Genomic DNA, 19,260 nt, shown 5'->3' on the forward strand with positions numbered 1-19,260 from the left:
TTCCTACTGCCATAGTTCCCCTGTTTTATGGCCTGTAGTCAATGTAGCCTTGTTCCTACTGCCATAGTTCCCCTGTTTTATGGCCTGTAGTCAATGTAGCCTTGTTCCTACTGCCATAGTTCCCCTGTTTTATGGCCTGTAGTCAATGTAGCCTTGTTCCTACTGCCATAGTCCCCTGTTTTATGGCATGTAGTCAATGTAGCCTTGTTCCTACTGCCATAGTTCCCCTGTTTTATGGCATGTAGTCAATGTAGCCTTGTTCCTACTGCCATAGTTCCCCTGTTTTATGGCCTGTAGTCAATGTAGCCTTGTTCCTACTGCCATAGTTCCCCTGTTTTATGGCCTGTAGTCAATGTAGCCTTGTTCCTACTGCCATAGTTCCCCTGTTTTATGGCCTGGAGTCAATGTAGCCTTGTTCCTACTGCCATAGTTCCCCTGTTTTATGGCATGTAGTCAATGTAGCCTTGTTCCTACTGCCATAGTTCCCGTTTTATGGCCTGTAGTCAATGTAGCCTTGTTCCTACTGCCATAGTTCCCCTGTTTTATGGCATGTAGTCAATGTAGCCTTGTTCCTACTGCCATAGTTCCCCTGTTTTATGGCCTGTAGTCAATGTAGCCTTGTTCCTACTGCCATAGTTCCCCTGTTTTATGGCCTGTAGTCAATGTAGCCTTGTTCCTACTGCCATAGTTCCCCTGTTTTATGGCCTGTGGTCAATGTAGCCTTGTTCCTACTGCCATAGTTCCCCTGTTTTATGGCCTGTAGTCAATGTAGCCTTGTTCCTACTGCCATAGTTCCCCTGCTTTATGGCCTGTAGTCAATGTAGCCTTGTTCCTACTGCCATAGTTCCCCTGTTTTATGGCCTGGAGTCAATGTAGCCTTGTTCCTACTGCCATAGTTCCCCTGTTTTATGGCATGTAGTCAATGTAGCCTTGTTCCTACTGCCATAGTTCCCCTGTTTTATGGCCTGTAGTCAATGTAGCCTTGTTCCTACTGCCATAGTTCCCCTGTTTTATGGCCTGGAGTCAATGTAGCCTTGTTCCTACTGCCATAGTTCCCCTGTTTTATGGCCTGTAGTCAATGTAGCCTTGTTCCTACTGCCATAGTTCCCCTGTTTTATGGCCTGTAGTCAATGTAGCCTTGTTCCTACTGCCATAGTCCCCTGTTTTATGGCATGTAGTCAATGTAGCCTTGTTCCTACTGCCATAGTTCCCCTGTTTTATGGCATGTAGTCAATGTTGCCTTGTTCCTACTGCCATAGTTCCCCTGTTTTATGGCCTGTAGTCAATGTAGCCTTGTTCCTACTGCCATAGTTCCCCTGTTTTATGGCCTGTAGTCAATGTAGCCTTGTTCCTACTGCCATAGTTACCCTGCTTTATGGCCTGTAGTCAATGTAGCCTTGTTCCTACTGCCATAGTTCCCCTGTTTTATGGCCTGTAGTCAATGTAGCCTTGTTCCTACTGCCATAGTTCCCCTGCTTTATGGCCTGTGGTCAATGTAGCCTTGTTCCTACTGCCATAGTTCCCCTGTTTTAGGGCCTGTAGTCAATGTAGCCTTGTTCCTACTGCCATAGTTCCCCTGTTTTATGGCCTGGAGTCAATGTAGCCTTGTTCCTACTGCCATAGTTCCTCTGTTTTATGGCCTGTAGTCAATGTAGCCTTGTTCCTACTGCCATAGTTCCCCTGTTTTATGGCCTGGAGTCAATGTAGCCTTGTTCCTACTGCCATAGTTCCCCTGTTTTATGGCCTGGAGTCAATGTAGCCTTGTTCCTACTGCCATAGTTCCCCTGCTTTATGGCCTGTAGTCAATGTAGCCTTGTTCCTACTGCCATAGTTCCCCTGCTTTATGGCCTGGAGTCAATGTAGCCTTGTTCCTACTGCCATAGTTCCCCTGCTTTATGGCCTGTAGTCAATGTAGCCTTGTTCCTACTGCCATAGTTCCCCTGTTTTATGGCATGTAGTCAATGTAGCCTTGTTCCTACTGCCATAGTTCCCCTGTTTTATGGCATGTAGTCAATGTAGCCTTGTTCTTACTGCCATAGTTCCCCTGTTTTATGGCCTGTAGTCAATGTAGCCTTGTTCCTACTGCCATAGTCCCCCTGTTTTATGGCCTGGAGTCAATGTAGCCTTGTTCCTACTGCCATAGTTCCCCTGTTTTATGGTCTGGAGTCAATGTAGCCTTGTTCCTACTGCCATAGTTCCCCTGTTTTATGGCCTGTAGTCAATGTAGCCTTGTTCCTACTGCCATAGTTCCCCTGTTTTATGGCCTGTAGTCAATGTAGCCTTGTTCTTACTGCCATAGTTCCCCTGTTTTATGGCCTGTAGTCAATGTAGCCTTGTTCCTACTGCCATAGTCCCCCTGTTTTATGGCCTGGAGTCAATGTAGCCTTGTTCCTACTGCCATAGTTCCCCTGTTTTATGGTCTGGAGTCAATGTAGCCTTGTTCCTACTGCCATAGTTCCCCTGTTTTATGGCCTGTAGTCAATGTAGCCTTGTTCCTACTGCCATAGTTCCCCTGTTTTATGGCCTGTAGTCAATGTAGCCTTGTTCCTACTGCCATAGTTCCCCTGTTTTATGGCCTGGAGTCAATGTAGCCTTGTTCCTACTGCCATAGTTCCCCTGTTTTATGGCATGTAGTCAATGTAGCCTTGTTCCTACTGCCATAGTTCCCCTGTTTTATGGACTGTAGTCAATGTAGCCTTGTTCCTACTGCCATAGTTCCCCTGTTTTATGGCATGTAGTCAATGTAGCCTTGTTCCTACTGCCATAGTTCCCGTTTTATGGCCTGTAGTCAATGTAGCCTTGTTCCTACTGCCATAGTTCCCCTGTTTTATGGCCTGTAGTCAATGTAGCCTTGTTCCTACTGCCATAGTTCCCCTGTTTTATGGCCTGTGGTCAATGTAGCCTTGTTCCTACTGCCATAGTTCCCCTGTTTTATGGCCTGTAGTCAATGTAGCCTTGTTCCTACTGCCATAGTTCCCCTGCTTTATGGCCTGTAGTCAATGTAGCCTTGTTCCTACTGCCATAGTTCCCCTGTTTTATGGCCTGGAGTCAATGTAGCCTTGTTCCTACTGCCATAGTTCCCCTGTTTTATGGCATGTAGTCAATGTAGCCTTGTTCCTACTGCCATAGTTCCCCTGTTTTATGGCCTGTAGTCAATGTAGCCTTGTTCCTACTGCCATAGTTCCCCTGTTTTATGGCCTGTAGTCAATGTAGCCTTGTTCCTACTGCCATAGTTCCCCTGTTTTATGGCCTGGAGTCAATGTAGCCTTGTTCCTACTGCCATAGTTCCCCTGCTTTATGGCCTGGAGTCAATGTAGCCTTGTTCCTACTGCCATAGTTCCCCTGTTTTATGGCCTGGAGTCAATGTAGCCTTGTTCCTACTGCCATAGTCGCCCTGTTTTATGGCCTGGAGTCAATGTAGCCGTGTTCCTACTGCCATAGTCCCCCAGTTTTAGGGCCTGTAGTCAATGTAGCCTTGTTCCTACTGCCATAGTTCCCCTGCTTTATGGCCTGTAGTCAATGTAGCCTTGTTCCTACTGCCATAGTTACCCTGCTTTATGGCCTGTGGTCAATGTAGCCTTGTTCCTACTGCCATAGTTCCCCTGTTTTATGGCATGTAGTCAATGTAGCCTTGTTCCTACTGCCATAGTTCCCCTGTTTTATGGCATGTAGTCAATGTAGCCTTGTTCCTACTGCCATAGTTCCCCTGTTTTATGGCCTGTAGTCAATGTAGCCTTGTTCCTACTGCCATAGTTCCCCTGTTTTATGGTCTGGAGTCAATGTAGCCTTGTTCCTACTGCCATAGTTCCCCTGTTTTATGGCCTGTAGTCAATGTAGCCTTGTTCCTACTGCCATAGTTCCCCTGTTTTATGGCCTGTAGTCAATGTAGCCTTGTTCCTACTGCCATAGTTCCCCTGTTTTATGGCCTGGAGTCAATGTAGCCTTGTTCCTACTGCCATAGTTCCCCTGTTTTATGGCATGTAGTCAATGTAGCCTTGTTCCTACTGCCATAGTTCCCCTGTTTTATGGCCTGTAGTCAATGTAGCCTTGTTCCTACTGCCATAGTTCCCCTGTTTTATGGCATGTAGTCAATGTAGCCTTGTTCCTACTGCCATAGTTCCCCTGTTTTATGGCCTGTAGTCAATGTAGCCTTGTTCCTACTGCCATAGTTCCCCTGTTTTATGGCCTGTAGTCAATGTAGCCTTGTTCCTACTGCCATAGTTCCCCTGTTTTATGGCCTGTAGTCAATGTAGCCTTGTTCCTACTGCCATAGTTACCCTGCTTTATGGCCTGTAGTCAATGTAGCCTTGTTCCTACTGCCATAGTTCCCCTGTTTTATGGCCTGTAGTCAATGTAGCCTTGTTCCTACTGCCATAGTTCCCCTGCTTTATGGCCTGTGGTCAATGTAGCCTTGTTCCTACTGCCATAGTTCCCCTGTTTTAGGGCCTGTAGTCAATGTAGCCTTGTTCCTACTGCCATAGTTCCCCTGTTTTATGGCCTGGAGTCAATGTAGCCTTGTTCCTACTGCCATAGTTCCTCTGTTTTATGGCCTGTAGTCAATGTAGCCTTGTTCCTACTGCCATAGTTCCCCTGTTTTATGGCCTGGAGTCAATGTAGCCTTGTTCCTACTGCCATAGTTCCCCTGTTTTATGGCCTGGAGTCAATGTAGCCTTGTTCCTACTGCCATAGTTCCCCTGCTTTATGGCCTGTAGTCAATGTAGCCTTGTTCCTACTGCCATAGTTCCCCTGCTTTATGGCCTGGAGTCAATGTAGCCTTGTTCCTACTGCCATAGTTCCCCTGCTTTATGGCCTGTAGTCAATGTAGCCTTGTTCCTACTGCCATAGTTCCCCTGTTTTATGGCATGTAGTCAATGTAGCCTTGTTCCTACTGCCATAGTTCCCCTGTTTTATGGCATGTAGTCAATGTAGCCTTGTTCTTACTGCCATAGTTCCCCTGTTTTATGGCCTGTAGTCAATGTAGCCTTGTTCCTACTGCCATAGTCCCCCTGTTTTATGGCCTGGAGTCAATGTAGCCTTGTTCCTACTGCCATAGTTCCCCTGTTTTATGGTCTGGAGTCAATGTAGCCTTGTTCCTACTGCCATAGTTCCCCTGTTTTATGGCCTGTAGTCAATGTAGCCTTGTTCCTACTGCCATAGTTCCCCTGTTTTATGGCCTGTAGTCAATGTAGCCTTGTTCTTACTGCCATAGTTCCCCTGTTTTATGGCCTGTAGTCAATGTAGCCTTGTTCCTACTGCCATAGTCCCCCTGTTTTATGGCCTGGAGTCAATGTAGCCTTGTTCCTACTGCCATAGTTCCCCTGTTTTATGGTCTGGAGTCAATGTAGCCTTGTTCCTACTGCCATAGTTCCCCTGTTTTATGGCCTGTAGTCAATGTAGCCTTGTTCCTACTGCCATAGTTCCCCTGTTTTATGGCCTGTAGTCAATGTAGCCTTGTTCCTACTGCCATAGTTCCCCTGTTTTATGGCCTGGAGTCAATGTAGCCTTGTTCCTACTGCCATAGTTCCCCTGTTTTATGGCATGTAGTCAATGTAGCCTTGTTCCTACTGCCATAGTTCCCCTGTTTTATGGCCTGTAGTCAATGTAGCCTTGTTCCTACTGCCATAGTTCCCCTGTTTTATGGCATGTAGTCAATGTAGCCTTGTTCCTACTGCCATAGTTCCCGTTTTATGGCCTGTAGTCAATGTAGCCTTGTTCCTACTGCCATAGTTCCCCTGTTTTATGGCCTGTAGTCAATGTAGCCTTGTTCCTACTGCCATAGTTCCCCTGTTTTATGGCCTGTGGTCAATGTAGCCTTGTTCCTACTGCCATAGTTCCCCTGTTTTATGGCCTGTAGTCAATGTAGCCTTGTTCCTACTGCCATAGTTCCCCTGCTTTATGGCCTGTAGTCAATGTAGCCTTGTTCCTACTGCCATAGTTCCCCTGTTTTATGGCCTGGAGTCAATGTAGCCTTGTTCCTACTGCCATAGTTCCCCTGTTTTATGGCATGTAGTCAATGTAGCCTTGTTCCTACTGCCATAGTTCCCCTGTTTTATGGCCTGTAGTCAATGTAGCCTTGTTCCTACTGCCATAGTTCCCCTGTTTTATGGCCTGTAGTCAATGTAGCCTTGTTCCTACTGCCATAGTTCCCCTGTTTTATGGCCTGGAGTCAATGTAGCCTTGTTCCTACTGCCATAGTTCCCCTGCTTTATGGCCTGGAGTCAATGTAGCCTTGTTCCTACTGCCATAGTTCCCCTGTTTTATGGCCTGGAGTCAATGTAGCCTTGTTCCTACTGCCATAGTCGCCCTGTTTTATGGCCTGGAGTCAATGTAGCCGTGTTCCTACTGCCATAGTCCCCCTGTTTTAGGGCCTGTAGTCAATGTAGCCTTGTTCCTACTGCCATAGTTCCCCTGCTTTATGGCCTGTAGTCAATGTAGCCTTGTTCCTACTGCCATAGTTACCCTGCTTTATGGCCTGTGGTCAATGTAGCCTTGTTCCTACTGCCATAGTTCCCCTGTTTTATGGCATGTAGTCAATGTAGCCTTGTTCCTACTGCCATAGTTCCCCTGTTTTATGGCATGTAGTCAATGTAGCCTTGTTCCTACTGCCATAGTTCCCCTGTTTTATGGCCTGTAGTCAATGTAGCCTTGTTCCTACTGCCATAGTTCCCCTGTTTTATGGTCTGGAGTCAATGTAGCCTTGTTCCTACTGCCATAGTTCCCCTGTTTTATGGCCTGTAGTCAATGTAGCCTTGTTCCTACTGCCATAGTTCCCCTGTTTTATGGCCTGTAGTCAATGTAGCCTTGTTCCTACTGCCATAGTTCCCCTGTTTTATGGCCTGGAGTCAATGTAGCCTTGTTCCTACTGCCATAGTTCCCCTGTTTTATGGCATGTAGTCAATGTAGCCTTGTTCCTACTGCCATAGTTCCCCTGTTTTATGGCCTGTAGTCAATGTAGCCTTGTTCCTACTGCCATAGTTCCCCTGTTTTATGGCATGTAGTCAATGTAGCCTTGTTCCTACTGCCATAGTTCCCCTGTTTTATGGCCTGTAGTCAATGTAGCCTTGTTCCTACTGCCATAGTTCCCCTGTTTTATGGCCTGTAGTCAATGTAGCCTTGTTCCTACTGCCATAGTTCCCCTGTTTTATGGCCTGTGGTCAATGTAGCCTTGTTCCTACTGCCATAGTTCCCCTGTTTTATGGCCTGTAGTCAATGTAGCCTTGTTCCTACTGCCATAGTTCCCCTGCTTTATGGCCTGTAGTCAATGTAGCCTTGTTCCTACTGCCATAGTTCCCCTGTTTTATGGCCTGGAGTCAATGTAGCCTTGTTCCTACTGCCATAGTTCCCCTGTTTTATGGCATGTAGTCAATGTAGCCTTGTTCCTACTGCCATAGTTCCCCTGTTTTATGGCCTGTAGTCAATGTAGCCTTGTTCCTACTGCCATAGTTCCCCTGTTTTATGGCCTGGAGTCAATGTAGCCTTGTTCCTACTGCCATAGTTCCCCTGTTTTATGGCCTGTAGTCAATGTAGCCTTGTTCCTACTGCCATAGTTCCCCTGTTTTATGGCCTGTAGTCAATGTAGCCTTGTTCCTACTGCCATAGTTCCCCTGTTTTATGGCCTGTAGTCAATGTAGCCTTGTTCCTACTGCCATAGTCCCCTGTTTTATGGCATGTAGTCAATGTAGCCTTGTTCCTACTGCCATAGTTCCCCTGTTTTATGGCATGTAGTCAATGTAGCCTTGTTCCTACTGCCATAGTTCCCCTGTTTTATGGCCTGTAGTCAATGTAGCCTTGTTCCTACTGCCATAGTTCCCCTGTTTTATGGCCTGTAGTCAATGTAGCCTTGTTCCTACTGCCATAGTTCCCCTGTTTTATGGCCTGGAGTCAATGTAGCCTTGTTCCTACTGCCATAGTTCCCCTGTTTTATGGCATGTAGTCAATGTAGCCTTGTTCCTACTGCCATAGTTCCCGTTTTATGGCCTGTAGTCAATGTAGCCTTGTTCCTACTGCCATAGTTCCCCTGTTTTATGGCATGTAGTCAATGTAGCCTTGTTCCTACTGCCATAGTTCCCCTGTTTTATGGCCTGTAGTCAATGTAGCCTTGTTCCTACTGCCATAGTTCCCCTGTTTTATGGCCTGTAGTCAATGTAGCCTTGTTCCTACTGCCATAGTTCCCCTGTTTTATGGCCTGTGGTCAATGTAGCCTTGTTCCTACTGCCATAGTTCCCCTGTTTTATGGCCTGTAGTCAATGTAGCCTTGTTCCTACTGCCATAGTTCCCCTGCTTTATGGCCTGTAGTCAATGTAGCCTTGTTCCTACTGCCATAGTTCCCCTGTTTTATGGCCTGGAGTCAATGTAGCCTTGTTCCTACTGCCATAGTTCCCCTGTTTTATGGCATGTAGTCAATGTAGCCTTGTTCCTACTGCCATAGTTCCCCTGTTTTATGGCCTGTAGTCAATGTAGCCTTGTTCCTACTGCCATAGTTCCCCTGTTTTATGGCCTGGAGTCAATGTAGCCTTGTTCCTACTGCCATAGTTCCCCTGTTTTATGGCCTGTAGTCAATGTAGCCTTGTTCCTACTGCCATAGTTCCCCTGTTTTATGGCCTGTAGTCAATGTAGCCTTGTTCCTACTGCCATAGTCCCCTGTTTTATGGCATGTAGTCAATGTAGCCTTGTTCCTACTGCCATAGTTCCCCTGTTTTATGGCATGTAGTCAATGTTGCCTTGTTCCTACTGCCATAGTTCCCCTGTTTTATGGCCTGTAGTCAATGTAGCCTTGTTCCTACTGCCATAGTTCCCCTGTTTTATGGCCTGTAGTCAATGTAGCCTTGTTCCTACTGCCATAGTTACCCTGCTTTATGGCCTGTAGTCAATGTAGCCTTGTTCCTACTGCCATAGTTCCCCTGTTTTATGGCCTGTAGTCAATGTAGCCTTGTTCCTACTGCCATAGTTCCCCTGCTTTATGGCCTGTGGTCAATGTAGCCTTGTTCCTACTGCCATAGTTCCCCTGTTTTAGGGCCTGTAGTCAATGTAGCCTTGTTCCTACTGCCATAGTTCCCCTGTTTTATGGCCTGGAGTCAATGTAGCCTTGTTCCTACTGCCATAGTTCCTCTGTTTTATGGCCTGTAGTCAATGTAGCCTTGTTCCTACTGCCATAGTTCCCCTGTTTTATGGCCTGGAGTCAATGTAGCCTTGTTCCTACTGCCATAGTTCCCCTGTTTTATGGCCTGGAGTCAATGTAGCCTTGTTCCTACTGCCATAGTTCCCCTGCTTTATGGCCTGTAGTCAATGTAGCCTTGTTCCTACTGCCATAGTTCCCCTGCTTTATGGCCTGGAGTCAATGTAGCCTTGTTCCTACTGCCATAGTTCCCCTGCTTTATGGCCTGTAGTCAATGTAGCCTTGTTCCTACTGCCATAGTTCCCCTGTTTTATGGCATGTAGTCAATGTAGCCTTGTTCCTACTGCCATAGTTCCCCTGTTTTATGGCATGTAGTCAATGTAGCCTTGTTCTTACTGCCATAGTTCCCCTGTTTTATGGCCTGTAGTCAATGTAGCCTTGTTCCTACTGCCATAGTCCCCCTGTTTTATGGCCTGGAGTCAATGTAGCCTTGTTCCTACTGCCATAGTTCCCCTGTTTTATGGTCTGGAGTCAATGTAGCCTTGTTCCTACTGCCATAGTTCCCCTGTTTTATGGCCTGTAGTCAATGTAGCCTTGTTCCTACTGCCATAGTTCCCCTGTTTTATGGCCTGTAGTCAATGTAGCCTTGTTCCTACTGCCATAGTTCCCCTGTTTTATGGCCTGGAGTCAATGTAGCCTTGTTCCTACTGCCATAGTTCCCCTGTTTTATGGCATGTAGTCAATGTAGCCTTGTTCCTACTGCCATAGTTCCCCTGTTTTATGGCCTGTAGTCAATGTAGCCTTGTTCCTACTGCCATAGTTCCCCTGTTTTATGGCATGTAGTCAATGTAGCCTTGTTCCTACTGCCATAGTTCCCGTTTTATGGCCTGTAGTCAATGTAGCCTTGTTCCTACTGCCATAGTTCCCCTGTTTTATGGCCTGTAGTCAATGTAGCCTTGTTCCTACTGCCATAGTTCCCCTGTTTTATGGCCTGTGGTCAATGTAGCCTTGTTCCTACTGCCATAGTTCCCCTGTTTTATGGCCTGTAGTCAATGTAGCCTTGTTCCTACTGCCATAGTTCCCCTGCTTTATGGCCTGTAGTCAATGTAGCCTTGTTCCTACTGCCATAGTTCCCCTGTTTTATGGCCTGGAGTCAATGTAGCCTTGTTCCTACTGCCATAGTTCCCCTGTTTTATGGCATGTAGTCAATGTAGCCTTGTTCCTACTGCCATAGTTCCCCTGTTTTATGGCCTGTAGTCAATGTAGCCTTGTTCCTACTGCCATAGTTCCCCTGTTTTATGGCCTGTAGTCAATGTAGCCTTGTTTCTACTGCCATAGTTCCCCTGTTTTATGGCCTGGAGTCAATGTAGCCTTGTTCCTACTGCCATAGTTCCCCTGCTTTATGGCCTGGAGTCAATGTAGCCTTGTTCCTACTGCCATAGTTCCCCTGTTTTATGGCCTGGAGTCAATGTAGCCTTGTTCCTACTGCCATAGTCGCCCTGTTTTATGGCCTGGAGTCAATGTAGCCGTGTTCCTACTGCCATAGTCCCCCTGTTTTAGGGCCTGTAGTCAATGTAGCCTTGTTCCTACTGCCATAGTTCCCCTGCTTTATGGCCTGTAGTCAATGTAGCCTTGTTCCTACTGCCATAGTTACCCTGCTTTATGGCCTGTGGTCAATGTAGCCTTGTTCCTACTGCCATAGTTACCCTGCTTTATGGCCTGTGGTCAATGTAGCCTTGTTCCTACTGCCATAGTTCCCCTGCTTTATGGCCTGTAGTCAATGTAGCCTTGTTCCTACTGCCATAGTTCCCCTGCTTTATGGCCTGTAGTCAATGTAGCCTTGTTCCTACTGCCATAGTTCCCCTGCTTTATGGCCTGTAGTCAATGTAGCCTTGTTCCTACTGCCATAGTTACCCTGCTTTATGGCCTGTGGTCAATGTAGCCTTGTTCCTACTGCCATAGTTCCCCTGCTTTATGGCCTGTAGTCAATGTAGCCTTGTTCCTACTGCCATAGTTCCCCTGCTTTATGGCCTGTAGTCAATGTAGCCTTGTTCCTACTGCCATAGTTCCCCTGTTTTATGGCCTGTAGTCAATGTAGCCTTGTTCCTACTGCCATAGTTCCCCTGTTTTATGGCCTGTAGTCAATGTAGCCTTGTTCCTACTGCCATAGTTCCCCTGTTTTATGGCCTGGAGTCAATGTAGCCTTGTTCCTACTGCCATAGTTCCCCTGCTTTATGGCCTGGAGTCAATGTAGCCTTGTTCCTACTGCCATAGTTCCCCTGTTTTATGGCCTGGAGTCAATGTAGCCTTGTTCCTACTGCCATAGTCCCCCTGTTTTATGGCCTGGAGTCAATGTAGCCGTGTTCCTACTGCCATAGTCCCCCTGTTTTAGGGCCTGTAGTCAATGTAGCCTTGTTCCTACTGCCATAGTTCCCCTGCTTTATGGCCTGTAGTCAATGTAGCCTTGTTCCTACTGCCATAGTTACCCTGCTTTATGGCCTGTGGTCAATGTAGCCTTGTTCCTACTGCCATAGTTCCCCTGCTTTATGGCCTGGAGTCAATGTAGCCTTGTTCCTACTGCCATAGTTCCCCTGTTTTATGGCCTGGAGTCAATGTAGCCTTGTTCCTACTGCCATAGTCGCCCTGTTTTATGGCCTGGAGTCAATGTAGCCGTGTTCCTACTGCCATAGTCCCCCTGTTTTAGGGCCTGTAGTCAATGTAGCCTTGTTCCTACTGCCATAGTTCCCCTGCTTTATGGCCTGTAGTCAATGTAGCCTTGTTCCTACTGCCATAGTTACCCTGCTTTATGGCCTGTGGTCAATGTAGCCTTGTTCCTACTGCCATAGTTCCCCTGTTTTATGGCATGTAGTCAATGTAGCCTTGTTCCTACTGCCATAGTTCCCCTGTTTTATGGCATGTAGTCAATGTAGCCTTGTTCCTACTGCCATAGTTCCCCTGTTTTATGGCCTGTAGTCAATGTAGCCTTGTTCCTACTGCCATAGTTCCCCTGTTTTATGGCCTGGAGTCAATGTAGCCTTGTTCCTACTGCCATAGTCGCCCTGTTTTATGGCCTGGAGTCAATGTAGCCGTGTTCCTACTGCCATAGTCCCCCTGTTTTAGGGCCTGTAGTCAATGTAGCCTTGTTCCTACTGCCATAGTTCCCCTGCTTTATGGCCTGTAGTCAATGTAGCCTTGTTCCTACTGCCATAGTTACCCTGCTTTATGGCCTGTGGTCAATGTAGCCTTGTTCCTACTGCCATAGTTCCCCTGTTTTATGGCATGTAGTCAATGTAGCCTTGTTCCTACTGCCATAGTTCCCCTGTTTTATGGCATGTAGTCAATGTAGCCTTGTTCCTACTGCCATAGTTCCCCTGTTTTATGGCCTGTAGTCAATGTAGCCTTGTTCCTACTGCCATAGTTCCCCTGTTTTATGGTCTGGAGTCAATGTAGCCTTGTTCCTACTGCCATAGTTCCCCTGTTTTATGGCCTGTAGTCAATGTAGCCTTGTTCCTACTGCCATAGTTCCCCTGTTTTATGGCCTGTAGTCAATGTAGCCTTGTTCCTACTGCCATAGTTCCCCTGTTTTATGGCCTGGAGTCAATGTAGCCTTGTTCCTACTGCCATAGTTCCCCTGTTTTATGGCATGTAGTCAATGTAGCCTTGTTCCTACTGCCATAGTTCCCCTGTTTTATGGCCTGTAGTCAATGTAGCCTTGTTCCTACTGCCATAGTTCCCCTGTTTTATGGCATGTAGTCAATGTAGCCTTGTTCCTACTGCCATAGTTCCCCTGTTTTATGGCCTGTAGTCAATGTAGCCTTGTTCCTACTGCCATAGTTCCCCTGTTTTATGGCCTGTAGTCAATGTAGCCTTGTTCCTACTGCCATAGTTCCCCTGTTTTATGGCCTGTGGTCAATGTAGCCTTGTTCCTACTGCCATAGTTCCCCTGTTTTATGGCCTGTAGTCAATGTAGCCTTGTTCCTACTGCCATAGTTCCCCTGCTTTATGGCCTGTAGTCAATGTAGCCTTGTTCCTACTGCCATAGTTCCCCTGTTTTATGGCCTGGAGTCAATGTAGCCTTGTTCCTACTGCCATAGTTCCCCTGTTTTATGGCATGTAGTCAATGTAGCCTTGTTCCTACTGCCATAGTTCCCCTGTTTTATGGCCTGTAGTCAATGTAGCCTTGTTCCTACTGCCATAGTTCCCCTGTTTTATGGCCTGGAGTCAATGTAGCCTTGTTCCTACTGCCATAGTTCCCCTGTTTTATGGCCTGTAGTCAATGTAGCCTTGTTCCTACTGCCATAGTTCCCCTGTTTTATGGCCTGTAGTCAATGTAGCCTTGTTCCTACTGCCATAGTTCCCCTGTTTTATGGCCTGTAGTCAATGTAGCCTTGTTCCTACTGCCATAGTCCCCTGTTTTATGGCATGTAGTCAATGTAGCCTTGTTCCTACTGCCATAGTTCCCCTGTTTTATGGCATGTAGTCAATGTAGCCTTGTTCCTACTGCCATAGTTCCCCTGTTTTATGGCCTGTAGTCAATGTAGCCTTGTTCCTACTGCCATAGTTCCCCTGTTTTATGGCCTGTAGTCAATGTAGCCTTGTTCCTACTGCCATAGTTCCCCTGTTTTATGGCCTGGAGTCAATGTAGCCTTGTTCCTACTGCCATAGTTCCCCTGTTTTATGGCATGTAGTCAATGTAGCCTTGTTCCTACTGCCATAGTTCCCGTTGTATGGCCTGTAGTCAATGTAGCCTTGTTCCTACTGCCATAGTTCCCCTGTTTTATGGCATGTAGTCAATGTAGCCTTGTTCCTACTGCCATAGTTCCCCTGTTTTATGGCCTGTAGTCAATGTAGCCTTGTTCCTACTGCCATAGTTCCCCTGTTTTATGGCCTGTAGTCAATGTAGCCTTGTTCCTACTGCCATAGTTCCCCTGTTTTATGGCCTGTAGTCAATGTAGCCTTGTTCCTACTGCCATAGTTCCCCTGTTTTATGGCCTGTAGTCAATGTAGCCTTGTTCCTACTGCCATAGTTCCCCTGCTTTATGGCCTGTAGTCAATGTAGCCTTGTTCCTACTGCCATAGTTCCCCTGTTTTATGGCCTGGAGTCAATGTAGCCTTGTTCCTACTGCCATAGTTCCCCTGTTTTATGGCATGTAGTCAATGTAGCCTTGTTCCTACTGCCATAGTTCCCCTGTTTTATGGCCTGTAGTCAATGTAGCCTTGTTCCTACTGCCATAGTTCCCCTGTTTTATGGCCTGGAGTCAATGTAGCCTTGTTCCTACTGCCATAGTTCCCCTGTTTTATGGCCTGTAGTCAATGTAGCCTTGTTCCTACTGCCATAGTTCCCCTGTTTTATGGCCTGTAGTCAATGTAGCCTTGTTCCTACTGCCATAGTTCCCCTGTTTTATGGCCTGTAGTCAATGTAGCCTTGTTCCTACTGCCATAGTCCCCTGTTTTATGGCATGTAGTCAATGTAGCCTTGTTCCTACTGCCATAGTTCCCCTGTTTTATGGCATGTAGTCAATGTAGCCTTGTTCCTACTGCCATAGTTCCCCTGTTTTATGGCCTGTAGTCAATGTAGCCTTGTTCCTACTGCCATAGTTCCCCTGTTTTATGGCCTGTAGTCAATGTAGCCTTGTTCCTACTGCCATAGTTACCCTGCTTTATGGCCTGTAGTCAATGTAGCCTTGTTCCTACTGCCATAGTTCCCCTGTTTTATGGCCTGTAGTCAATGTAGCCTTGTTCCTACTGCCATAGTTCCCCTGCTTTATGGCCTGTGGTCAATGTAGCCTTGTTCCTACTGCCATAGTTCCCCTGTTTTAGGGCCTGTAGTCAATGTAGCCTTGTTCCTACTGCCATAGTTCCCCTGTTTTATGGCCTGGAGTCAATGTAGCCTTGTTCCTACTGCCATAGTTCCTCTGTTTTATGGCCTGTAGTCAATGTAGCCTTGTTCCTACTGCCATAGTTCCCCTGTTTTATGGCCTGGAGTCAATGTAGCCTTGTTCCTACTGCCATAGTTCCCCTGTTTTATGGCCTGGAGTCAATGTAGCCTTGTTCCTACTGCCATAGTTCCCCTGCTTTATGGCCTGTAGTCAATGTAGCCTTGTTCCTACTGCCATAGTTCCCCTGCTTTATGGCCTGGAGTCAATGTAGCCTTGTTCCTACTGCCATAGTTCCCCTGCTTTATGGCCTGTAGTCAATGTAGCCTTGTTCCTACTGCCATAGTTCCCCTGTTTTATGGCATGTAGTCAATTTAGCCTTGTTCCTACTGCCATAGTTCCCCTGTTTTATGGCATGTAGTCAATGTAGCCTTGTTCTTACTGCCATAGTTCCCCTGTTTTATGGCCTGTAGTCAATGTAGCCTTGTTCCTACTGCCATAGTCCCCCTGTTTTATGGCCTGGAGTCAATGTAGCCTTGTTCCTACTGCCATAGTTCCCCTGTTTTATGGTCTGGAGTCAATGTAGCCTTGTTCCTACTGCCATAGTTCCCCTGTTTTATGGCCTGTAGTCAATGTAGCCTTGTTCCTACTGCCATAGTTCCCCTGTTTTATGGCCTGTAGTCAATGTAGCCTTGTTCCTACTGCCATAGTTCCCCTGTTTTATGGCCTGGAGTCAATGTAGCCTTGTTCCTACTGCCATAGTTCCCCTGTTTTATGGCATGTAGTCAATGTAGCCTTGTTCCTACTGCCATAGTTCCCCTGTTTTATGGCCTGTAGTCAATGTAGCCTTGTTCCTACTGCCATAGTTCCCCTGTTTTATGGCATGTAGTCAATGTAGCCTTGTTCCTACTGCCATAGTTCCCGTTTTATGGCCTGTAGTCAATGTAGCCTTGTTCCTACTGCCATAGTTCCCCTGTTTTATGGCCTGTAGTCAATGTAGCCTTGTTCCTACTGCCATAGTTCCCCTGTTTTATGGCCTGTGGTCAATGTAGCCTTGTTCCTACTGCCATAGTTCCCCCGTTTTATGGCCTGTAGTCAATGTAGCCTTGTTCCTACTGCCATAGTTCCCCTGCTTTATGGCCTGTAGTCAATGTAGCCTTGTTCCTACTGCCATAGTTCCCCTGTTTTATGGCCTGGAGTCAATGTAGCCTTGTTCCTACTGCCATAGTTCCCCTGTTTTATGGCATGTAGTCAATGTAGCCTTGTTCCTACTGCCATAGTTCCCCTGTTTTATGGCCTGTAGTCAATGTAGCCTTGTTCCTACTGCCATAGTTCCCCTGTTTTATGGCCTGTAGTCAATGTAGCCTTGTTCCTACTGCCATAGTTCCCCTGTTTTATGGCCTGGAGTCAATGTAGCCTTGTTCCTACTGCCATAGTTCCCCTGCTTTATGGCCTGGAGTCAATGTAGCCTTGTTCCTACTGCCATAGTTCCCCTGTTTTATGGCCTGGAGTCAATGTAGCCTTGTTCCTACTGCCATAGTCGCCCTGTTTTATGGCCTGGAGTCAATGTAGCCGTGTTCCTACTGCCATAGTCCCCCTGTTTTAGGGCCTGTAGTCAATGTAGCCTTGTTCCTACTGCCATAGTTCCCCTGCTTTATGGCCTGTAGTCAATGTAGCCTTGTTCCTACTGCCATAGTTACCCTGCTTTATGGCCTGTGGTCAATGTAGCCTTGTTCCTACTGCCATAGTTACCCTGCTTTATGGCCTGTGGTCAATGTAGCCTTGTTCCTACTGCCATAGTTCCCCTGCTTTATGGCCTGTAGTCAATGTAGCCTTGTTCCTACTGCCATAGTTCCCCTGCTTTATGGCCTGTAGTCAATGTAGCCTTGTTCCTACTGCCATAGTTCCCCTGCTTTATGGCCTGTAGTCAATGTAGCCTTGTTCCTACTGCCATAGTTACCCTGCTTTATGGCCTGTGGTCAATGTAGCCTTGTTCCTACTGCCATAGTTCCCCTGCTTTATGGCCTGTAGTCAATGTAGCCTTGTTCCTACTGCCATAGTTCCCCTGCTTTATGGCCTGTAGTCAATGTAGCCTTGTTCCTACTGCCATAGTTCCCCTGTTTTATGGCCTGTAGTCAATGTAGCCTTGTTCCTACTGCCATAGTTCCCCTGTTTTATGGCCTGTAGTCAATGTAGCCTTGTTCCTACTGCCATAGTTCCCCTGTTTTATGGCCTGGAGTCAATGTAGCCTTGTTCCTACTGCCATAGTTCCCCTGCTTTATGGCCTGGAGTCAATGTAGCCTTGTTCCTACTGCCATAGTTCCCCTGTTTTATGGCCTGGAGTCAATGTAGCCTTGTTCCTACTGCCATAGTCCCCCTGTTTTATGGCCTGGAGTCAATGTAGCCGTGTTCCTACTGCCATAGTCCCCCTGTTTTAGGGCCTGTAGTCAATGTAGCCTTGTTCCTACTGCCATAGTTCCCCTGCTTTATGGCCTGTAGTCAATGTAGCCTTGTTCCTACTGCCATAGTTACCCTGCTTTATGGCCTGTGGTCAATGTAGCCTTGTTCCTACTGCCATAGTTACCCTGCTTTATGGCCTGTGGTCAATGTAGCCTTGTTCCTATTGCCATAGTTCCCCTGCTTTATGGCCTGTAGTCAATGTAGCCTTGTTCCTACTGCCATAGTTCCCCTGCTTTATGGCCTGTAGTCAATGTAGCCTTGTTCCTACTGCCATAGTTCCCCTGCTTTATGGCCTGTAGTCAATGTAGCCTTGTTCCTACTGCCATAGTTACCCTGCTTTATGGCCTGTGGTCAATGTAGCCTTGTTCCTACTGCCATAGTTCCCCTGCTTTATGGCCTGTAGTCAATGTAGCCTTGTTCCTACTGCCATAGTTCCCCTGCTTTATGGCCTGTAGTCAATGTAGCCTTGTTCCTACTGCCATAGTTCCCCTGTTTTATGGCCTGTAGTCAATGTAGCCTTGTTCCTACTGCCATAGTTCCCCTGCTTTATGGCCTGTAGTCAATGTAGCCTTGTTCCTACTGCCATAGTTCCCCTGCTTTATGGCCTGTAGTCAATGTAGCCTTGTTCCTACTGCCATAGTTACCCTGCTTTATGGCCTGGAGTCAATGTAGCCTTGTTCCTACTGCCATAGTTCCCCTGCTTTATGGCCTGTAGTCAATGTACCCTTGTTCCTACTGCCATAGTTCCCCTGCTTTATGGCCTGTAGTCAATGTAGCCTTGTTCCTACTGCCATAGTTACCCTGCTTTATGGCCTGTGGTCAATGTAGCCTTGTTCCTACTGCCATAGTTCCCCTGCTTTATGGCCTGTGGTCAATGTAGCCTTGTTCCTACTGCCATAGTTCCCCTGTTTTATGGCATGTAGTCAATGTAGCCTTGTTCCTACTGCCTGCTTGGGTGGTTACCCCTAATGCCATGTCTCTCCATTAGCTATGTTCAGCCTGGCTGGGGCTAGCCATGGTCTAACATGGTATGGTATGGTTGAGTTTATGTCTCTGCATTTCTTATACACTCTCCGGTTACTAGGCAACCTTTCAAAATCCAGTCCACCAACTGTGGTACACAAGCTAAACCATGATGATACAACAGTCCCGGACCCAGGCGGCTTTGGCCCGGTTGTGAAAAGTGGCTGTTTTCAGCCGGGGTCCAGCCGGGGTCCAGCCAGGTTCACCGCTAAAGCCTGGCTAGTGGAGATAAGGCATTAGGCTGTTCAAGGGCTGGTCTATGACAAGGCAGACGAAGCATTGCAAGTCGATACTGGGATATATTGTGATCAAGCAATTTGATCGGTTCATAGCCGTGGTATAATGAGCGTATATATATATATTACTTAAAAAAAGACCGGAAGGGTCGAAACGTTGTATCTGCTATTTTTTTTGTTAAAAACACCTTGGAGCATCAAAAGTGAGTTGCGAGCCCCGCTTTGTTTCATAATGAGCGTATATATCCACAGTTAAATGAGACTCAGGAATATGGATGAGACCGGGGCTGATGCATGCCCAGTTAAAAGGAGGAATCCTCTTGGTGCCAAGATTGGGGGAAGCCCTCGCATCAGGGCATGAACATAATGCCCATATATGGCTCAAAATTCCCGTTAGCGTCATCTGAATCAGACGGATAAAGCAAAGATTTCATGCAGATTATTTGATTATTGCCACTTCCACTAAGGTTATTCATTTAGCGACTAATTTGAGAGAGTGAAAAATTACAGATAAAGGAATATAGCAGGATATAGCCTTACTTGGTACGCG

General features: G+C 46.8%; 1 protein-coding gene across 1 annotated transcript in view; it reads right to left on the reverse strand.

Annotated features, from left to right (window-relative positions):
• flvcr2b (FLVCR choline and putative heme transporter 2b) overlaps nucleotides 1–19,260 on the reverse strand; it is a 160,765-nt gene that overhangs the window by 63,690 nt on the left and 77,815 nt on the right. The gene's annotated exons all lie outside the window — the stretch shown is intronic.

This window comes from Notolepis coatsorum (assembly GCF_963971535.1).
Source record: "Notolepis coatsorum genome assembly, chromosome: 5".
NCBI lineage: Eukaryota > Metazoa > Chordata > Actinopteri > Aulopiformes > Paralepididae > Notolepis > Notolepis coatsorum.